At 43.7% G+C, this 15216-nt stretch overlaps 1 pseudogene across 1 annotated transcript; it reads left to right on the top strand.

Moving 5' to 3' along the window:
* The first annotated feature begins 13344 nt into the window (after positions 1-13344).
* Positions 13345-14572, top strand: LOC311118636 (cytochrome c oxidase assembly factor 6 homolog; annotated as a pseudogene). Its single transcript, XR_014615681.1, has 2 exons — positions 13345-13475; positions 13876-14572. The product of XR_014615681.1 is annotated as a cytochrome c oxidase assembly factor 6 homolog (transcript).
* The last annotated feature ends 644 nt before the right edge of the window (positions 14573-15216 follow it).

Raw genomic sequence — 15216 nt, 5'->3', positions numbered from 1 at the left:
CAGGAGATCTGTGTTCCGTGGTGGTTTAGGGGGTGCTGCCCACCTCCATGGGTGAGGACTCCGAATCAGGGCGGCTTCCATGGCTTAGATGGGGTGAGCGTCGAGGCTTCGGGAGGTTGGGAACGCCGTCTCGCTCTCAACATGTCTTCAAGACGGATGGACGTGGTGATGAGGATATCAAGGTCCATCTCGTCGTCCCGACACGCTAGTTCCGTCTTAATGTCCTCTCATAAGCCTGTCCTGAAGGCTGTTCGTAAAGCACGCTCATTCCAGCCGGAAGACGCCGCCACCGTGCGAAAGCGCAGAGCGTACTCGGACTCTGGCCCCTCTCTCTGTTGTAGATGGAGGAGACGCTCACCCCCGTCCTTCCCTCCACCGCCCTGAACCGAGAGGAAGGTGGGGTAGGGTAGCCCCACTGCCTCCTCTCCTTCCCAGACTGCCGTGGCCCAATTCAGTGCCTTTCCTTTAAGTAGCGAAATCACCAGCGCTATCCTGGCTTGGTCAGATGAATATGCCCCAGGCTGACACACCAGGTAAAGTGAAACCTGTAGCAGGAAGCCTCTACATTTAGTAGTTTTACCGTCATAGTGCTCCGGTAGGGCGAGGTTTCCCACAGAAGTGGGTGATAGCCGGGAACAGGTGGATTGGATGCACTCGCCGCTCCCTGAGGTGGAACCGGAGCGCTGGGCAGATTATGAAGAGTTTGGAGGCGTTCAACTGGGCAAGCTGCTGTTGGTGCTGGTCGAGGCACTGGGAAACTGCAACCATTTTTCGGGGTGTGTGATTCTGTGTCGAGTATTTATATACGAAGAGGCAGGACGCAGACGCAGGAATTAACAAGGTCAAGGTTTACTTAACAATGATAAAGAGAATAACAAAGAGAGAGTAAACGACACGTCGCTAAACAATCACACACAACACAATACAGAACAGTCCAGGGCTAAATAGGGCTGGTGATGAGATGATGAGGAGCAGGTGCGCTGGAGGTGATTAGGGTGAATTGGGTTTCCATTCCGGTGTTGCCGAGATGTTGCGCTCAGACCAGTGGCTCAGTAGACCCGGCGAATCAGAGCGCCGGAGGGGAGCAACGGGAGGAGACGTGACAATACAACTGTAAGCAAGGTTTGAAATGATTATGTTTTAGTCAAACAATATATCTGTTTGGGCTTCTTGCGGTCAATTTGCAGTCTACAAAATATTTGTAATTATGTTCAGTCCCCCATAACATCCGCTCAAGAAAAAATAGGCCCGCGGCTGAATCTAGTTGATGATCCCTGGCCTACAGGGAGGAGGTGAGGGCCCTGGCGGAGTGGGGCCAGGAAAATAACCTCTCCCTCAACATCAACAAAATGAAGGAGGCCGCAGGGGAGAGGGTTTAAGAAGGCGCAACAGTGGAGAGGGTGAAAAGCTTAATGTTCCTCGGCGTGCACATCACTGACAACCTGAAATGGTCCATTTACAGAGACAGTGTGGTGAAGAAGGCGCAACAGCAGCAATTGCACTGTCCGCAACCGCAGGGCTCTCTAGAGGGTGGTGCGGTCAGCCCAACGCATCACTGGGGGCACACTGCCTGCCCTGCAGGACATCTACAGCACCCGGTGATACAGGAAGGCCAAGAAGATCATCAAGGACCTCAGCCACCCGAGCCACGGCCTGTTCACCCCACTACCATAGAGACAGTACAGGTGCATCAAAGCTGGGACAGAGAGACTGAAAAACAGCTTTTATCTCCAGGCCATCAGACTGTTAAACAGTCACCACTAGCCGGCTTCCGCCCAGTACCATGCCCTGAACCTTTGTCACTGTTACTAGCCGGCTACCACCTGGTACTCTACTCTGCACCCTAGAGACTGCTGCCCTATATACATAGTCATTGAACACTGGTAATTTTAATAATCTTTACATACTGTTTTACACACTTCATATGTATATACTGTATTCTAGTCAAGGCTCATCCTATATAAGTACTGCTGTACACACCTTTTCTATTCATATACTGTCCATACTGTCTATATATTTATATTCCGGACTCAACATTGCTCGTTCTGATATTTCTTAATTTGTGTGTATTGTTTTATATTGTTAGGTATCACGGCACTGTTGGAGCTAGAAACCTAAGCATTTTGCTGCACCTGCGATAACAGCGGCATAATATGTGTACACAACCAATACAATTTGATTTGATTTGATTTGTGGAGGTTTGGCTGAGAGCCTTTTCTCACAGTGTGCACCCTTGGATACTTCCACTCTAGTCTGGAGGCAGGACTGAAACACACAACAACATGCTACTCCACTGCCTCCTCTTGTTATCCCCTTGCATAATTTAACATAATTTAACAGGGGATTAGCTTTAATTTATGCAGGAAGGATCTGCATTTCACTTGTTGGACCACCATTTTTCAGGGTGCTCGATACAATGTCATTTTGCTTCTCGAGTTCCGCCGCTCTGTTTGTTTGTGTGTGTGTGCATCTTCTGTGCTTGGCTTGTGACTGAACCTGTGGCTTTGTGGAAGCAACCTGTTGCTTTGTGGAAGCAACCTGTTACTAGTGAAGACCTTCCGCTTGGCAGAGAGGAGAGTAGAGCAACAGGGCTAGCTTCCAGGCAGTTTAGTCCTTCCTCTCACTGCATAGGGAGAGAATAGCAGTGAAATAACAGACAGCAAAAAGACAACATTTTGTTTTGATGGAGAATAAAGTTGTATTGTATTGTATTGTATATGAGACCCACTTACAATTCCCTCACAGACACAGGTGCTGCAGCGATAGGGAGTAAAAACCATTGACCTGTATAAAACACATGAGATAGATCACATCATGGATCCTTATCAACCAAGTACGATAGGTATGGGACACTATATTTGGATGGCAGTATTGTGTCGGTTTGTCAACAGAAGCCGTTATTACACAAATGAAGATAGGGCGGAGAGGACCAGAGCTACTGGTCAATGTATAGTCTCTCCCCATCAGCCCTTTGTGGGCCGGCCTGCAAGTGAGGCTAATCAATTTAAGATGACACATAAAGGGCTTAGTAGAAGTGCATCAATAAAGGGAGTGGATGTGGGATAAGAACCTAATACTGTGTAAATCTTTGGCTACTGGTAAACACAGCATTGTTACAACCAGAGAAAGCTGTAGTTCGCTGCAGGGTGTTTGGTTACTTCAGAGGGAGTCTTTGAATGTGGTGGCTGGAGTCTGGGTGAGAAGGGCCCTGGGATGGGCTCAGTTACTGAGGGAATATAATGGTAGAACACTGCTATCTCCCTAGCTGACCTCACCACACCTGAGATACAGTTACCTGTGCTAAACAAACCATGGCAGAGAAAGAGGGACACAAACAGCCAGACTAACATACGACTGTTTGTCAATGAAGATGAATCCCCCTGGATTTGACCAGCCTAGGCGTCAGCTGTTTCTTGTTTAGCTAACAGTATTCTGCTAATCAATGCCAAGCCTTCATTAAAGCGCAGCATAATCTCTACCCTACTGTATGCATTCAGTGCTTCTTCCTGTTACACGCATAGTAGCACTATTGAGTGCAAGTTAGTAGTAACAGTCAGGTACCCAGACTAGAATTTGACACGCTCCTGTCTTTTTAGTGTCCTCTGTCTGTAACAATGGCTTCCCATGGTGTCTTTTCGTCTGCCTTCTTGGCCTCTATGTCACGTCCTGACTCAGGGGACTCTTATATGTTGAGTCAGGGTGTGTATATTCTTTGTTGTGTATGTTCTTTGTTGTTGATCTAGTATGTATGGTTCTATGTTGGCCGGTGTGGTTCCCAATCAGAGGCAGCTGTCGTTCGTTGTCTCTGATTGGGGACCATACTTAGGCAGCCTATTGGCACTAGTGGGTTGTGGGATCTTGTTCCTTGTAAGGTATGTTGTGTCGTCTACCTTGGACTTCACGTTTCGTTTCGTTGGTTGTTTTGTCGTTGTGTTTAATAGAAAATAAACATGTACGCATATCACGCTGCGCCTTGGTCTGTCCCGTCATTCAACGAACGTGACACTCTAAGAAAACCTGAATCTTCTCGCTCCCTGCTGATGTGGCTTCCTCAACTGCCTCAGCCCTGTTTCCATGACACCCTGTTAGGTTGTAGCCAAATGTCAACATTATTGACAGCCAACTGTCGTGCCTGAAGTTCAATATTCCGGACACCCCGTTGCATAACCCCAACGGATCAATGCCTGTCTCAGCCACTCACAGCTAGGCGTGCATGCTAGCAGGCAACAGCACACACCCCTTACTGTCAACTCATTGTATGTGGCTGCACACACACACACACACACACACCCCTCGCTGTCTGTCTTCTCTGTCTGTGGCTGTGCTGCTCACTGGCTGGCTGCACACGGCAACATCCTCTCAGGCGATGCAGTTTTTGATTGAGTTATGTAACCTTACCAAATAGCGTGATCACACTCTTTTAAACTATAGGATAAGTCAATATAGCTTTTATGCTGTATTCCATCAACGCTCTAACTAAAGGAGGCAGAAGGGAGCATTACATATGTACAAAACCCTCTCAAAGCCCCCACAGACTCAGTCAAGCAGTCTGTTTCCTGTAATTGGCCTCAACCAGCCTTCAGTCAGTCATGTACCAGAGAGATGTCTGACTGAGAAGGGACATTTACCTCACAGTGATACTCCAGTCCCTCTGTGTGGGTCTTTGTCCACCTCTACAGCTCCCTCAGGGGAACAGAGAGCTGACATAGGGCTGAGACAACAGCAGTGGCACAGGCAGCCATAGAGACAGCATCCAGAGTGGAGCAATCGTCTGTGAATCAACAGCAGCAGAAGCAACAGAAACACAGAGCTCCTTCAGTCATCCTCAATGGCCCTCATGTGGCATTCTAGCCAGTCCCTCTCATGTGACATCAGGCTTCCCTGAGCCCAGAGAGAGGAGAGCGGTGTGTGGCAGGGCTTTCATCTGGACCACAGAACCAGAGAGTCAAAGAGTAGCAAGTCAGTGCCAGTCTACACTCCTGTCTCCACCTCCCTCTAGGGATAAAACAAAGACTGGGACAACCAGAACCCTGGTCCACTACACAGAAAGAACACACACACATACACACACACACATGCACGTATGCATACACACATTTTCACATAAAACTGAGAGAGGAGCCAAGCCTGTGGTGTTCTTTATCAAGAGGTAGCAGGAGATGCATAGGGCTCTCATATGATGAGCTATCAATCATATTTCCCTGCTCTGCTGGTGAGAAAGAGCCTGGTAAGAACTTTAACCTTTCAGCTTTACATGTTCAGTGATATGCATATGGACTTACTCTAGTAGGTTAGTGCTGTACGAAAGCTAGTAGTCAATCAGCTGGAGGTCCAGGGTTTCCTAGCAATGGGCTAATAGAAGGTTAAAGGCCATTTAAAACCAGTATGACCCTCACACAGCTGGAGAATAGGCAAAATCACTGCAATATTCCTCAACAATTTACTGAAGAGCCAGACTGACACACAAAGCCTGAATTTTGACATGAAGATATGTTGTAATGAGAAGGAATGCATAACATTTCTGTAATCTTAATTCTTCTTAATTCCTGAGACATTAAAGCCATTCTGCTCTCGTGCCATGCGCTATTAATGGCATACTGTAGTATTCAGCTATTCTCTTTTCTAAAGCAGCTCTCCTTTTTTCTTTAGGTGTCACATCCCACAAAGGACTTCCTGGGAACTCACAGTGAGCCTCTGATTCAATGACATTCCTCTCCTCAATACCCCTCTGAGTATCTCTTATACCCTGGCTAAGAGCTGCATGCATAGGGTAGAGCTACTAACCTGAAGCTCTTACAGCAACACTCATAGAGTGTGTGTGTGCATCAGAGAGAGAGAGAGAGAGAGAGAGAGAGAGAGAGAGAGAGAGAGAGAGAGAGAGAGAGAGAGAGAGAGAGAGAGAGAGAGAGAGAGAGAGAGAGAAGGCTGCTGGGAATCCAAGTGCCATTTGGCCTTGCTTGCCATTTTGCATGCCTTATTCCTTGGATGTTTACAGTTCTTACAGTTACTTCTCCAGCGAGAATGCAGAACTGCAGAATAAATGTTCTGCAGGAATTAGATGTTTCGCTGCTGTGTGATTCTGCAATCACATTGTGGTCTCGAATGTGCTCTGAGGATTTTTGTGAGAATCCAACTCCAGTGAGTTGAGCATTTACTTCAGTGTGTGGGTTTGCAGCCTCCCTTAGTCTGAAACCCTGAAATGGATTGTTGCTGGGCTCCATGGAAACAAGGCACCAGGCAGGCCTATTATATCCACTCTTAGAACAGGGGCAGTGTTCCGTAAAAGCACCCGTGTGCCTCCTCCCCCCTCCCCTCATCCTTTATTCTGTCAGTTCACATCCATGAAAGACTGACCAACTGCACCTTGCCCTAAATTAATTGTTTTGCATATGACCTGCAGTAGCCCCCAGTGTTGTCTTTGATTTGACAATACTGTCGAATCTGGAGGGCTAATGTAACATTAGGCACAGAATCAATCAATCAAATGCTTTTTACATCAGCAGATACCCAGCCTAAAACCCCAAAGAGCAAACAATGCAGAGGCAGAAGCACAGTGAAAGAACTCTGTAGAGGGCAGGAACATAGGAAGAAACCTAGAGAGGAACTAGGCTCCAAGGGGTGGCCAGTCCTCTGGCTGTGCCAGGTAGAGATTTAAGAGTACAGTGCCTTCAGAAAGTATTCACACCCCTTGACTTTTTCAAATTTTGTCAACGATCTAAACAAAATACTCTGTAATGTCAAAGCAGAAGAAGAATTCTAACATTTGTACAAAATAAAAAATTAAACGCTAATATATCTTCATTAGATAAGTATTTAACCCCTTGAGTCAATACATGTTAGCGATTACAGCTGTGAGTCTTTCTGGGTAAGTCTCTAAGAGCTTTCCACACCTGGATTGTGCACCATTTGCCCATTATTCTTTGTGAGACAACCATTTTCAGGTCTTGCCATAGATTTTCAAGCAGATTTAAGTAAAAACTGTAACTCGGCCACTCAGGAACATTCATTGTCTTCTTGGTAAGCAACTCCAGTTTAGATTTGGCCTTGTGTTTTAGATTATTGACCTGCTGAAAGGTGAATTAATCTCCCAGTATCTGGTGGAAAGCAGACCGAACCAGGTTTTCCTCTAGGATTTTGCCTGTACTCAGCTCCATTCCGTTTCTTTTTTATCCTGAAAAACTCCCCAGTCCTTAACGATTACAAGCATACCCATAACATGACGCAGCCACCACTTGGATATGGAGAGTGGTACTCAGTCATGTGGCTCCTGAGTGGTGCAGCGGTCTAAGGCACTGCATCTCAGGGCGGCACTGCTGGAGGCGCCACCACACACCCTGGTTCGATCCCGGGCTGTATTACATCCGGCGGTGATTGGGAGTCCCGTAGGGCGGAGCACAATTGGCCCAGTGTCTTCTGGGTTAAGGGAGAGTTTGGCTGGGGTAGGCTGTCATTGTAAATAAGAATTTGTTCTTAACTGACTTGCCCAGTTAAATAAAAATGTGATTTTCCCCAAACATAACACTTTGTATTCAGGACAAAAAGTTAATTGCTTTGCCACAGTTGTAGCAGAATGGAAGTTGAAGAAGACTATGAAAATAGTTTTACTATGAAAACTTGTTTTGTCTCCCTTCTTGCTAGTTGTATCACATGAGAAACTTACGTTTTGTCAAAAATCTTTATTAGACCTGTTTCTGTGAGAACATGAGATTACTGTGTGAAGTGTGCCACCTAGCAGCATCTCAATGCACACACCCAAAATGAGTGACAAAACATAGAGATAGATAGAGGACTCATATTTGAATCTGTGCTATTATAGAGCTCGCCAGCTGGTAGTGTAGTCCTAAAAACCGGAAATGAGTTACCTCTGGTTCGTTCAGCCATTCATATGGGGATAATGAATGGGGAAAGAGTAGGGTTTTGGGATAAACACAGAAAATAATGTCTCTGGATAACACAGGCTTAAGAGAGCTTATACGTTTTGTTCTATGTGATAATATTAGCCAGTTAACATTACCTTTATGAATTAAGAAGCCTTTATGTGCTTTATGAGGTTTTTTTTATTACATAAATGTGATGTTAGCTGATGAAGATTATCTCATAGAACAAAACATACAAGATCTCCTAAGCCTTTGTTTACCAAATACCTTATTTTTGGCGTTTATCCAAAACCCCTACAACTTCAGCCAATAAAGTTATGCTGTCCCACCCAGTTGACTACATTAAAATGGTGGAAGCCCTCAATGGTGCTGCCCATGCTAATATCTAAGGGGTTTAGAAACTCTGTGCTAAATAGCCTTTTGGCCACTAGAGGCCTCTATCATTCTCTATGGTGAAAAATGAACTCTTGCATCATTGAGATGCGACAGAAGTCCTCACACCATAAGCAGCTGTCCTTGAATGCACTGGGGAAACATGTTACAGAACTGAAAATTACATCATTTAACTGCTCTTTTGGCATTATTGAACAAACTATTCATACCGGAGTAGTGATATAAACATTCATGGTGAGTTGTCAAGATTATAACGTGGTAGCATTAGCTAGCTATCTTATTTAATAAGTGTTGCTTAGGTTTGGAAACAGATTAGCTAGCTAGGCACAATCTGTAAGGTTAGAACTTGATTATCGATGAATAAAACTTGAAAATCAGCTAGCTGAAAGCCTTTATAGTCGTTCCTTACCTCTGTTGGGAGACCGTAGGATATGAGGACTGTAGGCTAAGAGGAATATGTGCTTTGCTTTTTGCATCACTGATTATAATAGAGCTCGCCAGTTTGTAATCTGAACAAAAATGAACAAAAATATAAACGCAACATGCAACAATTTCAATGATTTTACATAGTTACAGTTCGTATAAGGAAATCAGTCAATTTAAATAAATAAATAACGTGGTAATCTATAGATTTCACATGACTGGGAATACAGATATGCATCTGTTGGTAACAAATACGTAGGGGCGTGGATAAGAACCAGTCAGTATCTGATGTGACCCATTTGCCTCATGCAGTGCGACACATCTCCTTTGCATCGAGTTGATCAGGCTGTTGATTGTGGCCTGAGGAATGTTGTCGCACTCCTATTCAATGGCTGTGCGAAGTTGCTGCATATTGTCGGGAACTGGAACACTGTGGTACACCTTGATCCAGATAATCCTTAATATGCTCAAAGGGTGACATGTCTGGTGAGTATGCAGGCCATGGAAGAACTGGGACATTTTCAGCTTCCAGGAATAGTCTACAGATCCATGCGTCAAGGGGCCGTGTATTATCATGCTGAAACATGAGGTCATGGCGGCAGATGAATGACACGACAATGGGCCTCAGGATCTAGTCACGGTATCTCTGTGCATTCAAATTGCTATCGACAAAATGCGATTGTGTTCGTTGTTTATGCCTGCCCACACCATTTACATTTTTAGTCATTTAGCAGACGCTCTTATCCAGAGCGACTTACAGTTAGTGAATGCATACATGTTTTTTTCATTTTTTTTTTTCATACTGGCCCCCTGTGGGAAACGAACCCACATCCCTGCCCTACCTTGGACGACGCTGGACCAATTGTGCGCCGCCCATGGGTCTCCCAGTCACGGCCGGCTGTGACAGAGCCTGGAGTCGAACCAGGATCTCTAGTGGCACAGCTAGCACTGCAGTGCCTTAGACCACTGCGCCACTCGGGAGTCACCATAACCCCACCGCCACCATAGGACACTTTGTTCACAACGTTGACATCAGTAAACCGCTTGCCCACACGAAGCCATACACGTGGTCTTTGGTTGTGAGGCCTGTTGGACGTACTGCCAAATTCTCTAAAACTAAGTTGGAGGTGGCTTCAGTCACAGTTCAAATCACATCCCTAAACAGGCTCAGGTGGCTGTGAGGACGGCACATTCATTGACAGGATTCCTTGTAATGCCTCTGCTGTAAAATCCCTGGTCCCCAAAAAACGCTCAGGTGCACTCACAGCGATGCCTTTTTTCTCTGATTTCCTTTCTGTTTGCGCTGTGCTGTTGATAACCAATGCAATAAACACTACAAAGTCCACCTTCTTAACTTGCAACATGTCAGGATCCCTCTGTTGACAAGGAATATTATCAGCTATGTCCTCCGGCGCCATTCTCATTCTCAAAAGGGAGAGACTCTTCATCAAAAACAATAGAATGGATGGAGTGGGGTTCCTCACTCCATCCACCATGCAGGTCAGTCGGTGTGCACCAACCTCTTGACCCAATTCTTCACATACAGTGCATTTGGGAAGTATTCAGACCCCTTGACTTTTTCCACATTATGTTACGTTACAGCCTTATTCTAAAATGTATTTAAAAAATATATATATCCTCATCAATCTACACACAGTACCTCATAATGACAAAGCAAAAACAGATTTTTAGAAACTTTTGCAAAAAAAACAACTGAAATATCATATTTACATAAGTATTCAGACCTTTTGCTCAGTACTTTGTTGAAGCACCTTTGGCAGCGATTACAGCCTTGAGTCGTCTTGGGTATGACGCTACAAGCTTGGCACACCTGTATTTGGGGAGTTTCTCCTATTCTTCTCTGCAGATCCTCTCAAGATCTGTCAGGTTGGATGGGGAGCGCGTCGCTGCACAGCTATTTTCAGGTCTCTCAAGAGATGTTCAATTGGGTTCAAGTCCGGGCTCTGGCTGGGCCACTCAAGGACATTCAGAGACTTGTCCTGAAGCCACTTGTGCATCGTCTTGGCTGTGTGCTTAGGGTCATTGTCCTGTTGTAAGGTCGCAGTTGTAAATGTGAACATGTTCTCAACTGGCTTACCTGGTTAAATAAAGGTGAAATATAAATAAATAAAAATCTTGAGGACATTCAATGATGTAGACATTTTTTGGTACCCTTCCCCAGATCTGTGCCTTGACTCAATCCTGTCCCGGAGCTCTAGGACAATTCCTTCGACCTCATGGCTTGGTTTCTGCTCTGACATGCACTGTCAAATGTGGGACCTTATATAGACAGGTGTGTGCCTTTCCAAATCATGTCCAATCAATTGAATTTACCACAGGTGGACTCCAATCAAGTGGTAGAAACATTGCTTTGACATTATGGTGTATTGTGTGTAGATTGATGAGGGAAAAAAATAAGTTAAGCCATTTTAGAATAAGGCTGTAACGTAAAAAAATGTGGAAAAATCAAGGGGTCTGAATAATTTTTTTCTTTTCATTTTTCATTTTTTTAGGGGGTAGATCAGCTTTAATATTTCAGATAGATTGTAACTTCCATCAATGTAATCGTCTGCATCACTTCCAATCCCCCATATGTTTTTTTTTTGTCGCAAATATATATATATATATATACACACACATACATACACACATACACATCCATCCATAAACACACATATCCTTTTTAAAATTATATTTCCCTTCATTACTTTCCAACCCCACCACCCCTTCCCCAATTGGAGTAAACTAGTGAACAACAACGCGTAGGCCTCTACTTCCAGCCCATACATACTATATACATTTTATGGACACAGTCAAATTCTACAATAATTATATTTTGTTTGTTTTTACTCCTTAACTTCCTCCGATCATTTTCACGATGTCCATCTGGTTTGCTTCTATATGCCATATTTTTCTAACTGTGCTCTTTCACAAAAGCTCTCAACCTATAACCTATATACTTATTATGGACACAGTATGCTTTACATTAGTTATCTTGTTGTTATTAGTTGTTGTTATTAGTCCCATCCTTCAGCTCCATTCAACACCTCCCATCTATCTCTTAACACCATCCATATTGGATTTCTATTTGCCATATATTTTTCAACTGTACTGTGATGTTTTACAAAAGTTCTGAACCTTTCTATTCTCATTGTTTCTACAGATTGTAAATTGAAAATAAACATTTTTGCTAAAAGTATTATTATATTATTGATCGATTGACTAAAACTTTTCAGATCACCCAGTAGTGCTATCTGCAGGGTTAGCGCCAGGTAAATATTGCAATCCTTTAGCCATTCCTGGACCTGTGTCCAAAAACAAGCTACAAATGGACAGTACCAAAACAAATGATCTAATGATTCTGTCTCTTCGCAGCAAAATCTGCAGAGCTGGGAAGATTGTATCCCCCATATAAATAACATTCTATTGGTAGCAATAATTTTATATAATAATTTAAATTGAAAAATGCTAAGTTTTAAATCCGGCGTCGTTTTGCGTATCAATTCATAAATACTATGCCATGGAATCGGTACGTCAAAAATCGCTTCCCAACTATTTTGATTGGGAGTCCCATAGGGCGGCGCACAATTGGCCCAGCGTCTTCCGGGTTTGGCCTGTGTAGACCGTCATTGTAAATAAGAATTTGTTCTTAACTGACTTGCCTAGTTAAATAAAGGTAAAAATAAAATAAATAAATAACGATCCCAGATAGCACAGACCATTACTATTGCTCTCTATTTAATTGACGATTCGCAGGGGTGCGCCTACACCTGTGCCGCGTTCAGCAGTACACAATGTTTTGGAACGTTAAGATAGAAATATGTAATATAGAACAAACATGCGCCTCCGACATCTAGACCAATTAATCATGTTGGCTTTATTCCTGGCATTTCTATCTAAAACGTTTGGCAACTGAACGTGGCCTTTGCATTTTTAGAATTTTGGAAGGGGAGGGGTTAATTTGACCCATCGTTGGTGAGAGGATTTCAAAATAAAGGGTGTGGCCAAAAATCCCAGGGGTGAACGACTGTCCCCTCTCATTGAAGCCACAAGATTCAAGGCCGACCACGGTACTGCAGGCATTGTTTGCAGAAAACAAGAATCCCCCCATTATAGTGAATGGCAATCTTCGTGAAAATAAGTTACAAAATTCAAAGACAATCATGGTACCAATAATTGCATGTATTACACTAGATGAGTGAGAAAGTTACAGATTCACAAGTAGCTCAAACTGCGCATGTTTTGAGATGCCATCTTAACCGACTTCCTTGGCTTCAAATGCGCTATTGAGTCTTCACATAGGAATGAATGGTGTCACCTGATTGATGACTTTGTCCATTCATATACAGTCATTGTAAACATCTCACCTCTGCCCTGAACCAAATCCATTCATTCAAGATTTGGTTCTGGGCTACAAATGTATAGCTTCAAAATATATTATAAAACTAAAGCATATCATGATGATCTCATTGACTACCAGTACTGGCATGAATAACTGAATGTGTAAGAGTGGTTATATTTCCCCAGCCCCATCCCTGACCTTACCAAACAAAGTGGCAGGGTCAGGCTGTTGAAATTGCAGATTTTGCCATGTAGTTGACTGAACCTGTTTTTCCTCTTGTTATTTTTGTACGTTTTCCCTAGCCCAGTGATGTCAGCCCCTAACTCAAACCAGAGAAAAGCATGCTGGGGTGCTAGGGACGAGCTGATGATAACCATGACAATGCCTCCTCCTGTGAGAAGTTCCAGAAAGAGTTTGAGGCGAGCTGTCCTGCTCAGTGGGTGAGTCTCCCTGTCTGGCTATAACCTATCTGTTACTCTGTTGACAATGACAGTCTATCATAGAGGTAGCCAGAGAGATCATCTAGATCTACAATGTTTGTATATAAAGCCCTGCTTCTATTCATTACATTTACATTTTAGTCATTTAGCAGACGCTCTTATCCAGAGCGACTTACAGTTAGTGAGTGCATACATTTTTTCATACTGGCCCCCTCGTGGGAAACGAACCCACAACCCTGGCGTTGCAAGCGCCATGCTCTACCAACTGAGCTACACTGGGCTACCATGCTGGTCTAATCTCCTTATTACTGAATTTGATGTAGCTACAGTAGTAAACTCAATGTGGATCACCAACCCTGGTCCTGCTCAAATACATCCTATCTCACATTGATCCTGACAGGTGAAATACTTCACCAAGAGGAGAGACTTCTTGAAGTACAAGGAGAAGATGCAGACGGAGGGCTTTGAGCCTGCTGACGGGCCTAAACAGTCACAGTCCTAGCCAGTAGCCACTGGTCAGAAGACTGAGAGGAGGACTTCCTGGGGCCTTCTGGTTAAGGATGGACAGCAGTGGACTGTCACTGGACACTAGAGCACAATCCTGCTATGCCTCCCAAAGACGACAGATGCTGGAGGTCAGTGACCTCACACCTGGACCTGGAAACTCTGGTTAGATGTGACCTACGGGCCGCAGTCAGATTCTCAAGCTTCTCCCCAAGTGTGCACTTGTCTTGTTCACTCCTTGCCTCAGACTAGTGAACATACCTACGTCACACATGGACAGGTGTGTGGTGATGTAACCACGGTGACTGCTGTGGAAAGTGCACCCGTCACTGTCACGGTTCTACTGGCTTCCTCTGAATCCCTCTCTGCTCTCTCAATACAACATCAAGTGGTTGCATGTGGTGTGACAATGCTTTTGTTTGACATATAACTGAACAAATCAACTGCTTCATGACTGTTAGTCTAACCACTGAATCATTTCTTATTTATGCTATTGTCAAAGATAGATGCAGATATTGTTCTTTATTTATGAATAGACAGTGACATATTATGTGCATGTGATTAGTTGTGACTGATAAATAATGATGACTCAATGGTTCAGTGTTATTTTATTATTTTATAACAATTGTGTTATGTTTCCATGAATCTAGGCCTATTGAGTGAGTTGAATGAGTGTAACAACTACATTAACGTTATTCATGAATGTTACAGTTCATTGGATTGGTTTGACAGTACAAGGCACATTTCTTTTATAGTACAAGTAGGCATGTATTTACAAAGGTTCTATATCCGTCTTCTAAAACAACACCAAAGTATGAAAACTTGTGCAACATCGAATAAATTATAAACAGAGATGTAGGATTTAGATTGCGTAATGTGCCTACATTCTGTAAAGGCCGACATTCTCATGATGACAGTGAATAAAGTACAAAAAGGCACACAATTACATTTGAATTTGTTCAAAAATATAAAGCATTTTATAAAAGTCATGGTGTACAACAGAATGTACACTCAGCTCTGTAGTCATAGCGACAGACAGCTCTCATGATTTGGCTGTTGATTGGAGAGGCACTTTACTCTGCAGTTTTCTCTCTGGTCTCTATTGTGTCTGACATGACACCCTATTCCCTATGGCTCTGATCAAAAGTAGTGCACTATATAGGGAATTTCAGCACACTGACAGTAGGGACCCAGTATGTAACACCATGAAGACATATAGAGTATAATTCTAATTAGC

Source organism: Coregonus lavaretus, assembly GCF_964263955.1.
Source record: "Coregonus lavaretus genome assembly, contig: HAP1_SCAFFOLD_2322, whole genome shotgun sequence".
In the NCBI taxonomy this organism is placed as follows: Eukaryota; Metazoa; Chordata; class Actinopteri; order Salmoniformes; family Salmonidae; genus Coregonus; species Coregonus lavaretus.
Note: the sequence above shows the minus strand (reverse complement) of the source record. Positions and strands in the feature narration are given on the sequence as shown.